The sequence below is a fragment of the Mytilus edulis genome, chromosome 2, assembly GCF_963676685.1.
Source record: "Mytilus edulis chromosome 2, xbMytEdul2.2, whole genome shotgun sequence".
Taxonomy (NCBI): domain Eukaryota; kingdom Metazoa; phylum Mollusca; class Bivalvia; order Mytilida; family Mytilidae; genus Mytilus; species Mytilus edulis.
Genome location: NC_092345.1, coordinates 57,894,147 through 57,915,825, shown reverse-complemented (window position 1 = coordinate 57,915,825; position 21,679 = coordinate 57,894,147). Strand labels below are relative to the sequence as shown.

At 32.5% G+C, this 21,679-nt stretch overlaps 2 long non-coding RNA genes across 2 annotated transcripts; one reads left to right on the top strand and one right to left on the bottom strand.

Moving 5' to 3' along the window:
- Window positions 1–2,413: 2,413 nt before the first annotated feature.
- Window positions 2,414–8,534, bottom strand: LOC139512501 (uncharacterized). The gene is made up of 3 exons (XR_011662287.1): window positions 8,417–8,534; window positions 6,223–6,421; window positions 2,414–2,673 (listed from the first exon to the last, which is right to left on the bottom strand). It is a non-coding gene; the product is annotated as an uncharacterized lncRNA (long non-coding RNA).
- A 5,826-nt stretch (window positions 8,535–14,360) lies between these two features.
- Window positions 14,361–19,147, top strand: LOC139512502 (uncharacterized). The gene is made up of 3 exons (XR_011662288.1): window positions 14,361–14,556; window positions 17,686–17,773; window positions 18,648–19,147. It is a non-coding gene; the product is annotated as an uncharacterized lncRNA (long non-coding RNA).
- Window positions 19,148–21,679: the final 2,532 nt, after the last annotated feature.

Below are 21,679 nucleotides of genomic sequence, written 5' to 3'. Positions count from 1 at the left end.
TAGTTTGATGTAACTCTTTTATCGAACTGTTTCCCCAGCTACCCACATGCATTGATTTCTTCCTACTGTGTTTCAAATATGCGTCAATATTGTTTTATATTATTGAAACCCCATTTCTCATTGTGAGAAATAACAAAACGATTTAAAGTTGAGAGCTCGAGGCTTTTTTCTGGAAACTTTTAAATGTTTACAAAACTAAATGAATCATCGATTGAAGTTTTCAGACCCACGTGTGTTTCCTGATATATAAACGAACGGAAGATCGCGTTTCATTACCCCGTAGTGTATCATTTAATTTACAATATTGGTATAACCGATCATTTGCATTACATGAATACATATGCTATACATGAACAATCAATGCTTTGCTGCTGTCTGACAATTTCTCCACCACCCGCTAAATAGCAAGTGCTACAAATATTAAGGTGTTTTGATAAAAAAATAAAAATAAAAGGGTTTTGCTTATTGTTGAGTTCGTACGTTGACCAATAGTTGTTGACCTTCATAGCATTAAGTCTCTGGTGGAGATTTGTCTTATTCATTGTTATTGGTAATCATACCACATCTTTTTATTTTATAGCTCGCATTTTAAGTGATAGTTATATACTTCCGATAGCAACGTTGACCATGAAAACATTTTGGTTGTACCGTTTTTGCCATTTTTTTATTTAATGGTCTGAAATGATTAAATATTTATCAGAAAATGATCGATGAAAACAAGTATGTTTTTTTTTTGCTATAATCTATTGCCTTAAATCAATTCCTTGTTGAATAGGGGGAATAACTATTTGAATAAAGTCACATGACTTTCTATAATACAAGGGAATTTTAAAAAAATAGTTCGCATTTCTTCAAATGAAAAAATCTAAGCATAAAATGCGTCAAACTATCGGTTTGCATTGAAATAATACACAGTTAAATAATCAAAATGCTACATTTGAAGGCTAAAAATTCACTCATTCTTTGCAGTTAAAGGCTGGGCATAACGTTTAAACTCTTAAAGCCGAAAGGCGGTTGCCTTGCTGTTTTTTTGTTGCTTAGAGTGACTTAAATGTTTGGAGTAAAGCTTTAACATGAATTCATCAAAGATACCTGGATTAAAATATTTGGACGCCAAACGTGCGTTTCGTCTACATTAGACTCATCCGTGACGCTCTAGTCAAAACAGTTTTAAACGCCACATAAAGTTTAAAGCTGAAAAGCACTGTGGACTCAAAATTTCGAAAGGTTTTGCCAAAAACGGTTAAGGTTACTTAATCTTGGGTAGTATTTTGAAAATTAAAAGTTGGGTAAAAACTGTATCTATCATTAATATGACCATATCAATTATAATCCATCTCCACGCAGTTGTGCCGGCTACTGCCGGATAATATGCATTTTGAAGTAAACGATATAGTTAATAACCCATGTCCTATCTCATGTCATTATTTTAGCGCTTAAATATTCCGTGAGTGTAACCCTTACCTTACCTTAACGCATATCCCACATATTAGTAGGTCAGCTAACCTGTCGATAAGTCAAGATATCGACCTGTTAACTTGTCCACTTGGCGACATGTCTAACTTTAATTTAATGAAAAAGGACCATTATATTTACTTTAATTCTAGAGTAAAAACAATTCTTGATTTTTATACGCAATTCAGTCTTCAATCTTTACAAGATACCCATATTGTTATCTTGTTTATGTGTTGGTTTAAACCAATAACACTGGACACTTTTAATTTGCAAAACACTCATTTGCAAATCCGCCGCCGCCTCAAACAAGAGCTACAATATCATGTATATAACCAAAATGTGCAGAATTACATGGGATTCAATAATTTCATTGGTTTTCTACAGTTACTTTCATATTTATTTTGCGATTTGAATTATAAAAACATGGGATTTTCAATATCCCATGGGACAGGGCAAAATCCCATGGGATTTACCATTATCCCATGGGATTTTGGTTAAATCCCATGGGATTTTTTTTGGTCCCATGGGATTATTGTAGTCCCATGGGATATTTGTTGTCCCATGGGACAAAAAAAATCCCATGGGATTTTTATTATCCCATGGGATTTTTAATATCCCATGGGACAAATTAAAATCCTATGGGATTCTAATTGTAAATATATAGATATAAATAAACAGTAATGTGTATGTTACAATGTTTTCTATTTGGTAGTAAATTATTATAAGATGAATCTTTTTAATTGAATATCTTTTTTTCTTGGGAAATGTTAATTTAGCATATTGTTCTTTAACTGTTCAAAACTAAACTTTTAAACAACAAAGCAGATAATGTAAGTATCAATATATGTTTATTCATGATTATAGAATACTTTCTTGAAACACAATTATTTGCCATTTGAAATCAATAAAAACTCTATTGTTAGGCTTAACATACTAGTAGCTATTTAAGTTAATCTATTTTTTTCACAATATCCCTCAACACAAAACATTACTAGTTTCTTATCATCCAGCATTGTTTGATGGTATAGTCCACTTTTTGGACATTCAGCACAGAACTTTGACATTATTGTGGTTTCAATATTTTTTTGAATTTAAAAGAACTTCAAATCATTGACTGAGTGATGAAAATAATAACTGATCCAACTTTTGTCTTTGAATTTATTCTGGTCTTGTTTCTATGTTTTCTCCATTTATTCTAGGTGGTGAATTTCAATCCTTCTGAAAAAGAACCAATAAAATCTAAAGTAATGGATTATACAAAATTGTTTTCATACATGTAGCAATAATATGATTTTCAATAAAAATAGCTATGCGATATGGATTTTACTGATTGTTAAAGGTTGTCCAGTGTCATCAGTTGCTAACGGCCTACATCCTTTGGTCTCTGATGGAGGGTTGTCAAATTAGCAATATACCACATCTTCCTATTCTAATACCATATAACAATCAATTAATTTATTCTTCTTTATAACATTTGGGTATTTTCCCAAGTTATATACATAATATATATATATACTGTAAATTCGGAATTAATGCGAGTTTTTTTTTATTGCGAAAAATGCAACGGAGTTGTAAACGCAATAATTTAAACTCGCATTATGAAATATTTTATATGGATTAAACAGGATTTTTCTCAAAATCGTAAAATTTAAAATTGCATTTTAGTCTAAAATGACAGAATCGCAATAATAAATGCACGTAATAATTTATGAATTTATGATCAATGTTAAAACTTTAGACAACTGTAATAACATTCTATTATTCACAAGAATTTGCAATATATTATACAAAATGCAGACAACAGAAACAATATTTCTTTATGCCCGCGTCACACTGTCCCGATTTTTATATACGATGGACACCCGAATGCGAAAATTGTAAGTTCGTACGAAGTTGGTCCCGATCTCGTTAAAATACAAAAAAGTGACCGAAGCAAGTACGATGAATAACGAAGTCTATACGATGGTGCCGAAATTATATACGATAGCAAAAGATGGACATACGAAGGTTAACAGAAGACGGGTATTTAAGCTTCATATCTCAGCCGAAGCCTACACGATGGATCACGAAGGCTACACGATGGGTTACGAAGGCTACACGATGGATTACGATGTCTAAAAGACGTCGTGTACAGCTTACGATGCATTTAAATTATATGCCGAAGGCATCACGCGTTTTAAATTGTTTGATCAATATTGAATATATATTATATTGTACATTTCATTTCTGGTTTAATCATAAGACGGAAGATCGTGGGCTTGAAGGGTAAAACAGAATTTCGACAACATATCGTTTCTGTACAAGTCTGCCATGCATGGCGGGAAATCGATCTTTTTGTCTAATTCTTATAAAACTTAGTTTATTATCCCCTCGCCTACTACATGTAAGTTGCGTGTAGATAAAATTGTTATGGACACTCTAGAACCAAAATGCTCAAAACTTGGTATGGTGCTACTCGTTAATAATGTTTTAAGCGCTATTGACTTTAAAGTTCAAAGGTCAAGGTCACAGTGGCAGTTGTAATACAAGGCAATATCACTCTTGTGGACACTCTAAAACCAATATGCTTCAAAAGATTTTAACCAAATTTGGTATATTGTTCCTCCTTGTAATGATCTGACCTTTTTTACGTTCAAGGCCAAAGGTCAAGGTCATGCAGATGGACTTGTTTTTTTCTCCTTGAAATAGCATAATACACAGGAAATTGGTTGCTCATTTGTTTACCTGCTTGTTCTAAAGACAATATTAAAGGTATTTCCAGTTACTGAATGTTTTTGTTGATTTCTAAAAAAATAGTTTATGTATCAAATATGCATATTCAATTTACCATTTTCTGCATGTGTCATATACAAATATAGTGTCCATATTTGTCCCCAATATGTTACATACGAGGGGGTGCCACGCTCGGCATTGCCTTGTTTGAACTGTAAAATGTGTGCACTAGTCTGAATAATCACCCATAATTATGCCCATATTTACTGATCTATCTTAAAGGTAAGGTAATGGGTTCGTTGATCCCTTTTATTCAAAAAGAGCTCTTTCCAGGAGAATATCATAATAATATAGACAAAAGGAAGGATGTTGGAGAAAGCAACAAATGCGGCAAAATATGACATATAGAAAACAAAACGGTTATGGAGTAAACATTCGTGTGACGACAACTCAGACGATACATAAAAAATCAGAATAATGAAGAAAAAGTTGGTTTCCCTATATACGTGTACCTGTAGTGTTGGTGTACGAGGCGCGTTTATGATTTTCATTATGTTACTTGATATGAAAAATTGACAAAAAATAATATTTTACTTGTAAAAGTAAATCCTGAGCCTGTAATAGCTGCTCTTCTTGTTCCATTTGAATAAATAGAAACAACGCTGTCGCCTTTCTTGGTCTCATAGAATCATATGATATGAGCTCCATGTTTTATGAACGTCTTTCTTAACTGTCGTATTAGACTGACCAGTGCATATCGCGCATGGCACTTTAAATGTATTTTAGTGCGAAAATTAACTTACATTTAGCTGAATTCATTGCCGTCGTAGTTCCATCTTGTCGCCTTCGTACTTTTATTCGATGGCAACACGACGGGATTACGAGGTCTTTACGAAGTCGTGTTGCCATTGTAAGACCTTCGGGTAGCTTCGTGATTCATTCGTGTAGACATCGTAACGTCAAAACTGCCCGATGGAAACGATGGAAACACGAATGCAATACGATGTTCAAAGATGCATTCCCGGTGACATTACGATGGTGAGGATGGTGATACGAACTGAATACGAACCCTCAACATCGGACGCACCTTCGGGAATTTTTTAACATGTTAAAAAATTTAGAACCCTTCCCGAAGTTGTCCCCGAAGGCTAGAAAAAGTGGCCGATGGTTCTACGATGGTTAAAGATGGCACTACGAATAGCCCGATCTGGATACGATCAGTCCCGATTTTGAAAATTTCCATAATCGTGTTGCCATCGGCGTAAAAATCGGGACAGTGTGACGCGGGCATTAAGCTTTTGAAGTTCAGACAGATTTCAATTTGTGTTTTATTTCAATGAAAAAATACCTTGAACATATTGGAAATTATAACATTGATACAAAAAAAATATGTATGTTTTATCCTTATTTTTTGTGTTGTTGGCTTGCTGTCTCATTTTAATATACATTTAAACATACATCAATAATCTTCTTCTTTATTAAAAGTAAAAATGGGATATTTTTGATTTTGATATCCCAAAACATTATAGTTCTATCAAACACCAATGTGTTTGATATTAATTTTAAGACATGTATAAATGTTCCAGACCATATCAGTATTCGGATGTTACTTTTACGGTCCAGAACTTACAGTCCCACCATATGTGTACAGTCAGACCATTTAAGTATATTTGTACTGTCTGGTACCAGCTCGACCAAACCTGTGTTTTTATTTTAACTGCAATTAAACTTTTTGTATTAATCTATTTAAGATTTCAGTTATGTTGATCTGTACTGTACATTTGTTTGTAATAAACTTGACCAACTTCTTAAAATTGGGCAAGCGTACAGTCCAAATACTTGTTTGTTCTGGAACATAAACATGATTAACAAGCATTTGGCAGGATGTCATGCTAAAATCCCATTAATATTAGTACTAAATTTTGAGTATATACATGTAAATCCACAAGTTACTTACTGAAATTCATGGTGAACACTCACCAAAAACTTACAATTTAGAGGAAAGACTGGAAAGATGAATGCACTAACACTATCAAAACAGAGCATAAAACTTACCGAAAAACAAGATGTTTTACATTTATCCAGGAGCAGGATAATTGAAAAGTTGTTTTTTTCTTTCTCTGCTGTCCATCATATAACCTTTGATTTCATTCATGCAAAATATGAAAATCTGCAAAGGTAAGACCTAGAACCTCAACTTATCCACATTTTGAATTTTGAACTGCATACTTGTCCTTTTCATCTTGCTGACAACCTAAACATAAAAAAATGATAAAAACATAATTCTAGATTGACTTTGTGTTTTTATTTTTGTTGGTACATGTACAAACAATTTTCCCAACTTTAAAACGAAAACATCATCACCAAAGAGGAGGTCATACTAACCTCCGAAATATTTAAAAAAACCGAAATTATTACTTGATTAAGATCTTGTCGTAAATTAATGGCATAGATACTCTTATTTTTGAAAACTTGATGTCTATTGCATACTTATATTCTTTTGTACGAGAGTATGCATATTAAGATGGACTCCATGGACTTTAATGTTAGCATGATTAATTTTACAGTCACTGACAGTTTTTCAGCTCTATGTGTACATTTTGAGAGAATCTTGCAATACTGTATATTCTGATATTCAGAACTTATTATGAGGTTTTTATTAATACAACTGAAAGCTGTATCTCGTTTTCATTTCTGATACATATTTATGAGCTGAAGACCAGTGCCGAATTTTTCTCACTGCATTGAAGACCCATAGGTGACCTTCGGCCGTTGTCTGCTCTTTGATTGGGTTGTTGTCTCTTTGTCAAATTCCCAGTTTCCACTTCCCATTTTATATCATGTATGCTGATTTTTCTTAAATTACAATATTCAATCATGCAATTTTGTCCATTATTGAAAATACGATAAGCAAAAATAAATGCACAAAAAATTTAACATTGTTATATATGTAAAAGACTTTTTTTTAAATTCAAAACAGTTGCCTAAACTGTTAATTTCCTTGTTTGATTTCATATTTTTAAAGCCTTTATAGCTAGCTAGATGGTATGCCGGGGCGGATCCAGCCATTTTAAAAAGGGGGGTTCCCAACCCAAGACAAAGGGGATGATCCTATATTCATTTGATTTGTTTTATTGTCTCATACAAGAATATATATGGTTTGACGGTGGGGATCAGGGATCCTGAAATTTTTTCACCTAACCACTGGATGACAGGGGATCTCAACCATTTAAAAGTTTCTCAAACATGTGGGGGTGGGGGTGAACCCCATGGACTCTCCCTATATTTCCTTTTATTTGTTTTATTGTTCTATACAAGAATATATAAATATGGTTTAGGGGTGGGGATCTTGACCGTTTACAAGTTTTCAAACTAGAGGGGGTGGGACTTCACTTTTATTTTATTTCATTATTAATTTTATTGTCCCCGACAAGAATATATATGGTTTAGGGGTGGGGATCTGGATCGTTCACAAGATAATAGCACATTCTCAAATTGAACAGAGTGGTGAAACCCCCAAAGACCTCCTTTTAATTTCATTTGATTTGTTTTATCGTCCCATTCAAGAATATATATGGTTTAGGGATGGGGATCTGGACCGTTTACAAGATAATAGCATATTCTCAAATTGAAAGGGGTGGGGATTACCTCCCATGGACTCACCCTCCCTTCTTTCTTCCCCCCGAAATACCTTTTAATAAGCCCCAATGCACAGATAGTTCACAGTATTTTCCCTTGATTTACACTAAAGAATATACACTATACAGGTGTAATTTTTTTTTAAAAAAGATAATACAACTGAAGACCACCCTGACCACAGTGGTGGATCCAGAATTTTTCATAAGTGGGGCCCACCGACTGCCTAAGAGGGGCCTGCTCCTGCCATGACTCAGTGATTCCATATATAATCAACCAATTCTTTTCCCAAACAGGGGGCCCTGAACTCCTGATCCCCCCTTTTTTTTCCTCATTTCAATCACCCTGATATAAATTTAGTTTTATCACTTACAATAGGAATGGTTTGAATTCCCCAATAATTCTTATATACCATTAATATCAACATATTTCATTTTTGATAAATGAAAGGCGAAAGTTTTCTATGGGTAGAAATGGATAGTGGGAAGCTTTCAGATTCACACCATGCCGGTGGCTGTGTTCAAAGTGCTGGGTTTTTATTACCCTCGTTGTTTGCGGACTAACTATTTAGGCCAGTGGTGGATAATAGTGTGCGTGCATTAATCTTCTATACCTTCTTAATCAATATATTCAAATACTGACGGCAAGTGTGTGTTGTAATGATGTATCAATGTCTTTTTGAAAATCACCGTGCTATTTACATGTGGGATCGAGAATGCAGGGGAAGGAAACTTGTCAATTATGTTTATAATATTTCTAAGCCAAAATAAAATGAGCCGCCGTAAAATTAACCTTGGGTAATAACAGTGCATGTAAGGCTCGTCTCGGAGGGGTGTCTTTTTTTCTGTCTTCTTTTTTTAGTTATATTTTTAATAACTTACACTTTTTTCCATTATTCTCTTTCTTTCACTATTCTTTATTCCTTTTTTTCTTTGTCCTTTTTTCTCTATACTGTTAATTCACATCCATACCCTCTTATGTGTATGTGGACTTACTGTAGTTTATTTTTTTAGTTCTGGCAGAGATATTAGATACAATATATATGTCTCTGGTTCTGGTATTATACGATAAGTCAATTTCTTTTTCATGCAGTGTCATGAAATATAATGGTTTTATGCATATCAGCCAAGATTGTGCGCAATTTAACATTTTAATAAACAATTCAACACTATATACACGTTTAATGTGAATTTTATTAAAATCGATGAAGAACATGAATTTGGCAGCTAGTGCCCCTTAAACAGGTAAAGTTCAATTAACAAATTCTGATCTACTGGCATTCAACACCAAATTACTTACTTGCTGTATATTGATAAATGTGATTGTATATTGTCAATACCTCAACATCGAGAATACGTCATGTGAGGTGTTGGTCGCTACGTTTGATACGGGGTCAAAGGTTGCGGCTTCGAGACAGAGAAAAACATCCAGGTAAAAAGTGTAGAATTTTGTTTTTGAAAATTTGAGTTGTAAATTTTCCTAAAAAGTACTTAATTCCGTTCATCTAGTTGTAAATTTTCCTAAAAAAAGTACTTATTTCCGTTCATCTATTATGGGTATAAACTAAACTGAACAAGAAAAGTATTAGTAAACAGACAGAAAGTCCGACGTTGAATTAATTATTTTACAATTAATTGTTTAAATATATGAGAGAATGTTTTAGGCGAATTTTTATATGAGAGAATGTTTTAGGCGAATTTTCTTTAATTACAGATAAATGTATTTTAGGTTCAGGAAATGATTTATTCTTCGGGTACGTCTAAACAACCGCTCAGGACCTCCTGAGTGCACTCAGGACATACAAAGTGCACTCAGGACCCATTACCGTAATCATATCTGCACACATGATGGATGTTTATATTCGTTATACGCTTCTTATTTTAGAGTTAAATTTTGGTAGAAGTTGAAATCGCAGGGGCGGATCCAGCCATTTTAAAAAGGGGGGGGGCCTAACCCAGGGCAAAAAAAGGGGGGTTCAACTACATGTCCCCATTCAAATGCATTGATCGGCCAAAAAAAGGGGGGGTTCCAACGCCCCCGGAACCCCCTCCCCCTCTGGATCCGCGCCTGAATCGAACTTAAATAGATATGTTAATTCTTATAAAATAATGAGGGCACGTGTCACTGATTACACAACTACTGAGCCATGAATTATCCAATCAACAAAATTGATTGGATTATCTTTATTGTTTTTTAGGAATTGTATCGTTTAGTTCAGTTTTACCTTTAACATGAATTTGCATATAGAAAAAATAAAATATATATCTCATTCGATGTGCTTTTTCAGTTTATTTTTCATGATGACGGGTAAATTAATTTGTTGTGTTTTGCAGTTCACGAATAAAGAAAATTATTTTATAGTTTTTTTTTCTGTAACAAGTTCGATTTTTGTTTTTCAGTGTGATTCTTTTCTCTCTCTCTATCTAAATCAAGTTTTTAAACAAACACAATGTTGACTGAATATCAAATTTTATTACATTTGTATATCTTTATTCTCAACAAACCATTATACAAGAGAAGACAATTATGTACAATATTCAGTTTAACCTTAACGGAAATCTGTGCACGAAGACTTAGTCGTGGTTTGAACGGATTTCGTGTCAATAAACTGTCTTCGAAATAGTCTTTCTTTGTTAATGTTTGTGTCATTTTGGTCTTTTGTGGATAGTTGTCTCATTAGCAATCATACCACATCTTCTTTTTTATAATTTCTCGCTACTACAATCTAACTTACATATTTTTTTAGAAATAATTATACCCAAAATATCATAATTTTTAAAAAACGGAGACGAAAACGGAGACAAGTTCATTTTCAGAATTTATTTTCGCATTGAAATTCGTTTCAGGCTTGTGAAACTGGACAAAACGACTTTAATTAGAGAAAAAAAAACTTAATAAAAACGGATTTCTTAAAATATTCGTATAACTCAAAAATAAAATTCCTGGACAAGTTCGATAAAAATGAGAAATAACATCTAACTACATGTATATGAGTTTGATTGTTTGAAAAGTACGGCTTTTACCGTTTAGAACGGATTCCATATACAAAACTTTAATTAATATAAATTCTTTTAAAGTATGAACATTTATTTCCCTTTTCAAACTCGTGCAAAGAATTAATTACTGGTCCAGGACATGATAATAAAATTAAGAATAAAACTTAAAAATTTATGGAACGAAATCTTAATAAAAGACGAAAATCTTAAAACATCGTGATATTCATTCTAGACGTCACAATATTACTTCCCGCATGGTCACACTGTACTAACAACACAATGTATAAAACAACAATAAAGATAATCCAATTAATTTTGTTGATTGGATAATTCATGGCTCAGTAGTTGTGTAATCAGTGACACGTGCCCTTATTATTGTAAGAATTACAAATGTAACATATCTATCTAAGTTCGATTTCAAATTCTACCAAATTTAACTCTAAAATAAGAAGCGTATAAAGAATATATGCATCCATCCTGTGTGCGATGACTATAAAGGGTCCTGAGTGCACTTCGTATGTCATGAGTGCAATCAGGAGGTCCTTCAAGCGGTGTTTAGACGTACCATTATTCTTCTGGAAGCTTCAATTTTTTTTTTATCAATAACTTTTACACAAGGAGACATTTTTGTTTTTTGACAGCATGAACCCCAGTTAATGAGCAAACACAAATTAAGAACGAAAACCGTTTACAATTAAATTTTATAGAAGGAAAAAGGGGGGGGGGGGTAATAAACAAATTTTATTTACGCTCACATACTTCTAAACAGATTTGCATATGTAAGCTCTCTATAGATAATGTTAAATTATTTCAGGAGTTTTGAAAAAAAGAATATATACAGTTTAATTTCGACTAAAATAGTGATTCTTTTTATAGATTTGGTACCTCAGTTTCGACTCAACATTTCATTTTGAATTGTTAGATGGCAAACTCTTTAGGCGAATATTGTATCTGTTCTTTATTTAATTATGGTGATATTGGCGATAATATTCATTATAACAAGGCCTTGTACAAATCCTTGATTATAAAATGTTTGGCAATTGAAAAAGACGAAAGTAGACAAACCCTAATTATTCAGGGTTTCACAAGTTGATCTCCAAGCGGCCCACATTTAACATATAATAAGATCTATATTTCTCAACGTTTTCAAAATGAAATAACTTGAATTGAAAATTTCCCAACTGTGAAAATTTGTTATTTCTAAACGTCTTTAATTATTATTTCGGAAAAAAAAAATATTTAGCATATTCATATATTTTCATAATTTTTTCCGAGGAAACCTTTTTTTTTGCAAAGTTTACTTCTATGTGTTTTTAACCATCACCAGCGACTTATTCTCTGCCATCACCAATTAGTCCTAATTATTAAAGATCAATTGACCAAATTCAAATGACGATTGGTATATCGTATTGAATATGATCATCGGTCATCCGTGACGTATCCCAAATAACGACGCATGCCGATAGATAGATCATAGTTTATTAATTAGCGTCTCGCAATTAAAATTTCATCAAGGGGACTTAATTAAACCAGTTACTATACAAATCTTGAAAAAACGATGTACATGTACTTTTTAATATTTTTTAAAACAAATTACGAAAACGTTTAGTGTAAAAATCACCGAATATAAATGTTTCTTTCTTGCAGGTTTTGGCATTTGTAAATAACATTAACGTTTTGGAATTCTAATGCAAAAGACAGTCGATTCAAACTGAAATAACTTCTTTAAAGATGGTTTGATTTTTTCAGAGACACACATATATATATGTCTCAATACATGTATTATATGTCTCTGATTTTATCAAAACAAAAATAACAAAATTATAAAATATGCTAGTTATCGAATGTATACCCTGAACTCTTACTATTATATATATATGTCCCAAGTTACTTAATGTCCTGTGTGCAACCAGGAGATCCTGAACGGTTTTTAAACGTACCATTATTTTATATGCATATATTCAAAGCTGTTCTTAATTATATGCATACTAGGTATCAGTGGCGGATCCAGGGGGAGGGTTTCGGGGGTTGGAACCTCCCCTTTTTTTGAACGATCAATGCATTTGAATGGGGACATATGGTTGGAACCACCCCCTCCCCCTTTTGTCCTGGGTTGAGACCCCCTCCTTTTCAAATGGCTGGCTCCGCCGCAGAGGTATATTTATATATATATGTGTGTACCAGCCCCCCTCCTAAATCTTTGGAAACAAATGGTAGATTATATAGGGAATCACGGAAGCATGACTGGACGTGAACACTCTAAGGCAGTCAATGAGTCCCCACTTATGAAAATTTCTGGATCAACCATTGCTTAGTTCTAGCAAGGACGTATATATATAATATAATATACGTCCTTGGTTCTAGTTATCTTAGGTCCTAGTGTGAAATAATGCCAATAGGTCTTTTAAAACACATCTTTATTCATACATGTATATATACGTTTTCTCACGGATTTGTTCATGCAATATTGGAATTATGTTTACTCAATGCGCAATTACTGAAGTTTATATTTGCTACTTTTCTTCTCAATTTCATATAAATTTTTTTTTTTTTTTTTTTTCTTCGAAAAATTAGTGGTGTTGAAATAGGGAATGGACACAGATACCTTATCACATTTAACCAAAGAAATGTTGTATAATGTCATCAATCTGTATTACACGTAGACAGGATGTTCTCTAGAAAACTATACGTTATACACACCCGAGAATACACGCACTGTCGAAATGGAAAATTACTGTATGTTATAGTTACCTGTAATCAGCTTTGCAACACCATGTCATGACAGTTCAAAAAGATTTTCTTCAAATCAAAATGGAATATTCATTTTTTCTGTAAAATTTAAAACTTTAAAAAGTAGACTTTGACAAAATTATGAAATAGAAAGAATTGAACAATTTAAAATCGTATTTTAACAAAGATTTAGATATAATTTTACAACGATCCTTAAAAAATAACCAAACAAACGTTGAATCAAACGATATGAACCTACGCAGTTTTATATTAAAATACTGACACACACCAGTTTGCCATCTCAGTATGCAAGGCAAGGGTGCTTGGTGTGCTTGGTGAGGTGCTGGAACTTGATGTACATGTATCGTTAAGTTAATACAGTTCTGTTAGGATTGACTGCCTTTTTACAGAGACTCAAGTTCTATTCTCCGGCGTAAATAACTTCGAGATTTATGTGGAAGTTTTCTCTGCTGCTCGATCTATGCTAATCGATGTTCCAGTATATTTCATATTTATATTTATTCGTGAGGCCTCGTAATCGTTTATATTCACTAAAAGCACAGTCGCCTAAATATTTTATATGGCGAAAAAATTGCGAAAATTGGGGGAAATAATATATTTTTAGTAGCATTATTATTTTAAAATCTTAAGAGGTTGCTTGCAAATTTAACTCTAAAATGAGAAGTGTATGACGATCTATAACGAATATATGCATCCATCATGTGTGCAGATACGACGGCGACTATATAGGGTCTGCCATGAGTGCACTTTGTATGTCCTGCATGTGTGCACCAGGAGGTCCTCCTGAGCGGTGTTTAGACGTACCGGGAAAATCTTATCTGATTCAGGATCAATTCATCGGTTACACTCCCCTGTCACCAGTGATTCTTTTTTGCTGACATTCTGAAAAAGTATTGTGTAGTCCCTGTGTAAGTGTTGACTCTCAACTTGCACAGTCATGTGATTTTTTAACACTCCCCGGACTTCTGCAAAAAACAATTATTCAGTTCACTGATTTAGATGGAAGGTAAACGAACAGAAAGTCACAGGACATTCCGACAAAAAGTCACAGGACAAAAAGTCAAACACATGTCAAACTCAGGCATAGAGTAACAAAGTTGATAGGACAAAAAGTCACAAACAATTTGTTGACAATTGATTGAATATAAATGAAAAAAGATTTTGAAATATCTTCTTTTTATTACATATATTCATTTTTAATTTTAGAAAATTGTTCATAATATAAAAAAGAAGATGTGGTATGATTGCCAATGAGACAACTGTCCACAAGAGACCAAAATGACACAGACATTAACAACCATAGGTCACCAAACAGCCTTCAACAATGAGCAAAGCCCGAGGTAAAGCCCATACCGCATAGTCAGCTGTAAAAGGCAATCATACTATATCATGTATATCTTTTTTTTTTATATTTACATGTTAAAAAATGCGTGCAAATGTAATCAAAAGCTGCACACAAACGTAATGATTTTTGTGTGCAAATGTAATGGTAATGTGCACAAACCTAATGCACTGATTTATTTGTTTTTAATAAATTTTAATTTAAAAGTTGCTACATCATGTTCATGTATAAAACTTCAAGAAAAATACAAAAAGAGTGTTTTCTTGTTCAAAGAAAAATAATCTCAAAACTAAATTGTGACTTTTTGTCCTGTGACAGTGTGTGACTTTTTGACTGTGACTTTCTGTCCTGCATTCAGATTGAATAGGGGAGTTTGGTTGACCCCGCCTCCCTCTATCTGAGACTACTATCTCAGTGATGAGCTTTGTGTTTCATGTACAAATGTATTGTGCTTTAATTTATGTACAAAAAAATTGAAAAACAGATATGTTACACATAAACAAATGACAATCACTGAATTATCGGATCCTGACTTGGAACAGGCACAACCATAACAAATTGGCAGGGTATAAGGAACTTTGAAAATATTTAGTTTTTGTGGTTTGGTCTATTTTCCGGATACTGTAAGCAATAAGGCCCCTTTATTTAGTGAATGAAATAATTGTAAGATGCACTTAGCTGTGTGTCATATTTTATATGAACTTGACCTCATTTTCATGCATGGTTCATTGGTCAATGAAACACTGCATTGTTTTGTCAGTTTATCATATATGTTTAAAGTTACAGGTAGATTATATTTGGTAGATATGAAACAATTGTAAGGTGTGCATGTCTGAATGGCAGATTCATATATAAACCATGACCGCATTTTATTGTTCTTTGGTCAATGATAAGTTTTCTTGGTTTTGTCATTTTATCAGGCCACATTTAAAAGAATGTCTGTTTCCCCTCCCCCGGGTCTACCCTTTGTAAACAGACCAGGAAGGCAGGTTTTTTTTAGCTCACCTGACCTGAAAGGTCAAGTGAGCTTTTCTCATCACTTGGCGTTCGTCGTCTGATGTCCTGCGTCCGTCGTCCGTAAACTTTTACAAAAATCTTCTCCTCTGAAACTACTTGGCCAAATTCTACCAAACTTGGCCACAATCATCCTTGGGGTATCTAGTTTTAAAAATGTGTGGCGTGACCTGTCAAACCAACCAAGATGGCCGCCATGGCTAAAAATAGAACATAGGGGTAAAATGCAGTTTTTGGCTTATAACTCAAAAACCAAAGCATTTAGAGCAAATTGGGGTAAAGTTGTTGATCAGGTCAAGATCTATCTGCCCTGAAATTTTCAGACGAATCGGACAACCTGTTGATGGGTTGCTGCCTGTGAAATGGTTATTTTAAGGAAATTTTGCAGTTTTTGGTTATTATCTTGAATACTATTATAGATAGAGATATTAAAACTGTAAAAGCAATAATGTTCAGCAAAGTAAGACCTACAAATAAGTCAACATGACCAAAATTGTCAGTCGACCCCTTAAGGAGTTATTGCCCTTTATAGTCAATTTTTAACAACTTTTCATAATTTTTTGTAACTTTTTTAAAAATCTTCTTCTCTGAAACTACTTTGCCAAATTTAACCAAACTTGGCCACAATTATCATTGTGGTTTGTAGTTTAAAAAATGTGTCCGCTGACCCAGCCTACCAAACAAAATGGCCGACATGGCTAAAATTAGAACATAGTGGTAAAATGCAGGTTTTGCTTTATATCTTTGAAACTAAGACATTTAGGGCAAATCTTTCAAGATTTAAATGTCCATCAGAATAAGATATATCCCCTCACAAATTTTCAGTTGAATTGGACAACCTGTTGTTGGGTTGCTGCCCTAAAATTGGTGATTTTAAGGTAATTTTGCAGTTTTTGGTTATTATCTTGAATACTATTATAGATAGAGATAAACTGTAGACAGCATTAATGTTCAGCAAAGTAAGATCTACAAATAAGTCAGCATGATCAAAATTGTTAGAGGACCCCTTAAGGAGTTATTGCCCTTTATAGTCAATATTGAACAACTTTTCGTCATTTTTGTAACTTGTATAAAAATCATTTCTAAAACTACTTGGCCAAATTTAACCAAACTTGGCCACAATCATAATACTAGGGTATCTATTTAAAAAAAAATGTCTAATGACCCCGCCTACCAACGAAGATGGCCGACATCAGTAAAAACATTAACAGGTGAGCGACACAGGCTCTTGAGAGCCTCTAGTTTTTTTTAACTGGATGTGATTGTCATAGCATGGTCACATGAATGGTTTGACTTGTCCAGTCCAGGCCACTTATCAGTTGTTTGTGCTCAATTTGAGTGTATTTATTTAGATTATCAATCCTTCTGCTTTCAAGCACTTTCCAAAAATGGAAACAAATTATTTTCAGGAAAAAAATAATTTCGATTTTTTTGTGGAAAATAATTTTTTGACCCTGGCGCTTATTTTTGACCCGTGTGGGGGGAGGGGAAACAAACATATTTTTAATTTTGGCCTTAGATTTTTTAAGCATAGGTCTACTTGTTGTATGGAATGACTACAAGGTATCAAATAAAAAAAGATGTCTGCCTGCCAAGGTTAATTTTACTGTGACCTCATATTCATAGAATAATGATAATATTCATGATATTGAACAGCAAGAATGATGAGTAAGTTGATGTTATATACAAATAAGACAAAATTTTCAGTTGCCTACTAATTATGTAATACATGTAGTAGTTATTGTTGTCATTAAATGATGTTTACCCTTTTATGTGTAGGGCAAGAACATGAAAGATAAAGGGGAAACTATAAACAGAAGAAATTATCAACAAAATAAGATTTACAGAGGTCAACAAAGCCTAAATGGTAAGTCCACTGTTATAAAAAATTTTGTCCTTGAATAATAATTAAATATTTATTAAAATAAGATGTGGTATGATTAAAGAGAAAACTATCCATCAGAGTTCAATTTAGTGGATGTAAGCATTGTCATTACTTATTAGAGGCCATTGATGACCTGTAAGTAATGAGAAAACCCATACCCTATACATGTTATAGTAATCTATAAAAGTCAACACTAACCAAATTTGAAACAGAGCATCAATTCAAACGTCAAATATACCAGACTAATTTATAAAAACAAAAAATTATGAAAAATAAAAATGACGGGTATGAACCAACATCAACCACTGAACTATGTACAAGCTCCTGATATTAGACAGGTATAATATGGCTAGGTTGATATAAAAATAAGAAACACTTAGCAGTCTGATTTCCAATGAGACATTTCTCCAATAGAGATCAAATGACATTTAAGGAGGCTCTAGGGTATAACAATTTCAGAAAAATGTTTTAATATTTTTTTTTCATAACTCAATTTATTTATATCTTTATCATATGGTACACCAAATCATTCAAAACAATCAATTCGGTTTGGCCCCAGATGACTTTTAAAATGCATATATCATTGAAAAAGCTCCAAATTATCTCCCTTTGGTGCAAAAATGCCATTTTTTGGCATTAAAAATGTAATATCTTATTTAACTCAACGGTGGCCTATATTTTTTATTATAATTTTAAATAAGCTGTACTTTAACTAAACTATTATAAAATTTAAGCGATTTCTGTAATTTAGTACTTGAATATTTAAATGAAAGTTTATCATATTAATCATAAACATAATAAAATAGCCATTTTATTGATCTCTTCACTGATAATTTTTGAGTTTGTGTATTTGTAGGTCAGAAATCTGGATTTTCATGGTCATCATTCACAGATCAATACTGAACGGAAAACTTAAAGCTGATATTTTTCTCCATAGTGCGACTTTTTTATTAATTTGAAATGGAACATGTTTTTTCCTACATTTATTTAAAAGAGGAAATTTCAACATGATGACTATAAACAAAAAGGAGTCATATCATCACGATCATTGATGCACAAGAACTTGATCATATAAATACAACAATGTAATTATCAATTGAAAGATGGAACGAATGAACAAGATATTAGAATGTTGTTGTCCAAATAAACTTGCTTTGTCTTCTCATTTGAATCTCTCGATTCAATAAAGATGTACAGAGGAAGATCTTTGAAGAACAGATTGAAAAAATGTTTTGTCTAAGAATTGCAGGAATATTCTAGTGAATGAAATTATTTATTGACTTCACTCTTATATAGTGGACTGAATAATTGTACATAGCAAGTTGTGAATAAAGAAAGCAAAAACTTTAACAAAAAGTGTTTATATTATAAATTTGCAAATATAAGCATACTATTATGTACACCACAAAGTTATATATTATAATTCAAATCGTTTGCCTATACAAGTATTGCAATGAACCTATAACAAAGAAAATCTTACCTCATGAAAAGAGTGAACTATTCAGTCAGAATATGAAATATTTTTTCAGTTCTATTTTCATAATAGAATAAACAAGACAAAGATTTCAAAACAATATTTTTTCATTTATTTAGAAATTGACTGTAAAATATTATTATTATACATTCCAAAATAAGAATAATCTTTATTGTCATATAAACAAATAAAAAACATGTTTGTGACAAAATTTAAAAAAAATTATATATATGTATATATAAAAAATATATAAAAAACTCGTATACATTTAAAACATTTTACTACCAAACAGCATTCATTGTAACATACACATAACTTTATATTTATATATATATATATATTTATAATTTTAATTCCATAGGATTTTATTTTGTCCCATGGGATATTAAAAATCCCATGGGATAATTATAGTCCCATGGGATTTTTTTTGTCCCATGGGACAACAAATATCCCATGGGACTACAATAATCCCATGGGACCAAAAAAAATCCCATGGGATTTAACCAAAATCCCATGGGATAATGGTAAATCCCATGGGATTTTGCCCTGTCCCATGGGATATTGAAAATCCCATGTTTTTATAATTCAAATTGCAAAATAAATATGAAAGTAACAGTATAAAACCAATGAAATTATTGAATCCCATGTAATTCCGCACATTTTGGTTATATACATGATATTGTAGCTCTTGTTTGAGGCGGCGGCGGATTTGCAAATGAGTGTTTTGCAAATTAAAAGTGTCCAGTGTTCAATGATTAACATTTCAAACTCTAAATGGTTAACAACTCATTCTGCATATCGCATTCTATTCAATATTCAAAAGTTGCAAGTGTCCAAAAATATAAACAGTCATAAAAAAAATGTTAACTTTTGTTTCAATAGGTATTCTCCTATTAGAATGACTCTTTTTTGTGATATGTATAAAAAAAAAGCAGTCGTTTAAAGAAAGTGTCATATATTGAAATATACAAATCAAATATATTGTTTAACATCAAATAACCAAAGATTTTTTGAGTACACTGCAGAGATAGGATGTCCAGAAGACAAAGTCAATGAGTTAGCATTAGTGCACTACATGTTGATAACATTATGAACAGTATGAGAATTTTACCGTGGAAGTTATAAATCTTCATAGTTATGGTCAGATATAAACCAACGAGCGTTTAATGAAGAGCCTTGAACATTTCAAAAGTTTCTTTCAATGCATTGGGCAAACAAAAGTTATGAAAATATCTAAAACGATAAATCAAATTTCTTGGACAAATATTCAAGTCATTCATTGCATCTGTTGTTCCGTTGTATAATTAGTCCAGGATCTACAGATATTAAAGAAAGCGTTCAATGTAACTAAAAAAAAATAATCCATTTATCAATTGTCATCCATATCAGTGCTTGGTAGGGTTGTTTGTCATTCCATGGCTTTGCACAAAGATTCATCAAATGTCTGACGTCAATATCAACAATAAAGAAGGCCTCGCTTTAAAAAGTTGCAAAGGAAAGTAAACTTCTTTCAAAATAATGGAAGTACTTTTTAGTGTTTTGTTTATCAACTTATTTTTCTTTATTGGTATGTATTACTTATATAATTGTGCATGAATAAGAATGCAATGAAAATTATTTTTAGACTGCATTTTTTTTAATAAATATAGATAAAATATATTATGTCATACAATATCGTATCGTCTATGAGGGTTACATAAACATGATACATTTAACCCGAGTCTTCATGAAATTTTAAGTATTCATATTCACATCAACTCAATAACAAACTGTTTCATCGTCACTGGATATCTAGTACAAGCGAGGCGTATGAGAGAGGAAGTGTTAACTCTTGTAAAGATGTTTCTATGCTCTTTTATATTATTGTTTTGTCCATTAAGTACCCAACAAAGATAATAATGTTGATAATAACTCTATCCAAAAGACGGCACCAGTTATCAGAAGTTTTGAGGTTGAAATCCTTTCGTTTCCGCGCAGGCCACATATTCAGCTGTGTTTTTCACACGAAGGGTTTAAATATAACAGTGTTACTTCCTATCCTAGGACGGAAAACAAATTTCCTTTTTATGCACAACATGGAGTCGTAAAAGCTTTGGACACTCATATGTTTTTTTATTTTTTTATTTTATTATCATATATATATTCTTAGTGTCGGGTTATGCTTCTTTCAACTATTGTATCGTGATTTTCAGAGGGAATTTTCGATAGTCCGATATATTATTTTAATAACCCTTTACACACACTTCCAATTTTTACTACCGTACTTGACAGGTCCAGTCCCGATTAAAATTTGTCAAAAGTCTGATCAAGATCCTTTTCAATCGTGGATGGAAATTCAAACTTTAATTAAAATTTGTGAAAAAAAAAATTATCACGACAACAATCAGATATTGTTCAGGAAGCGTCGATATTTA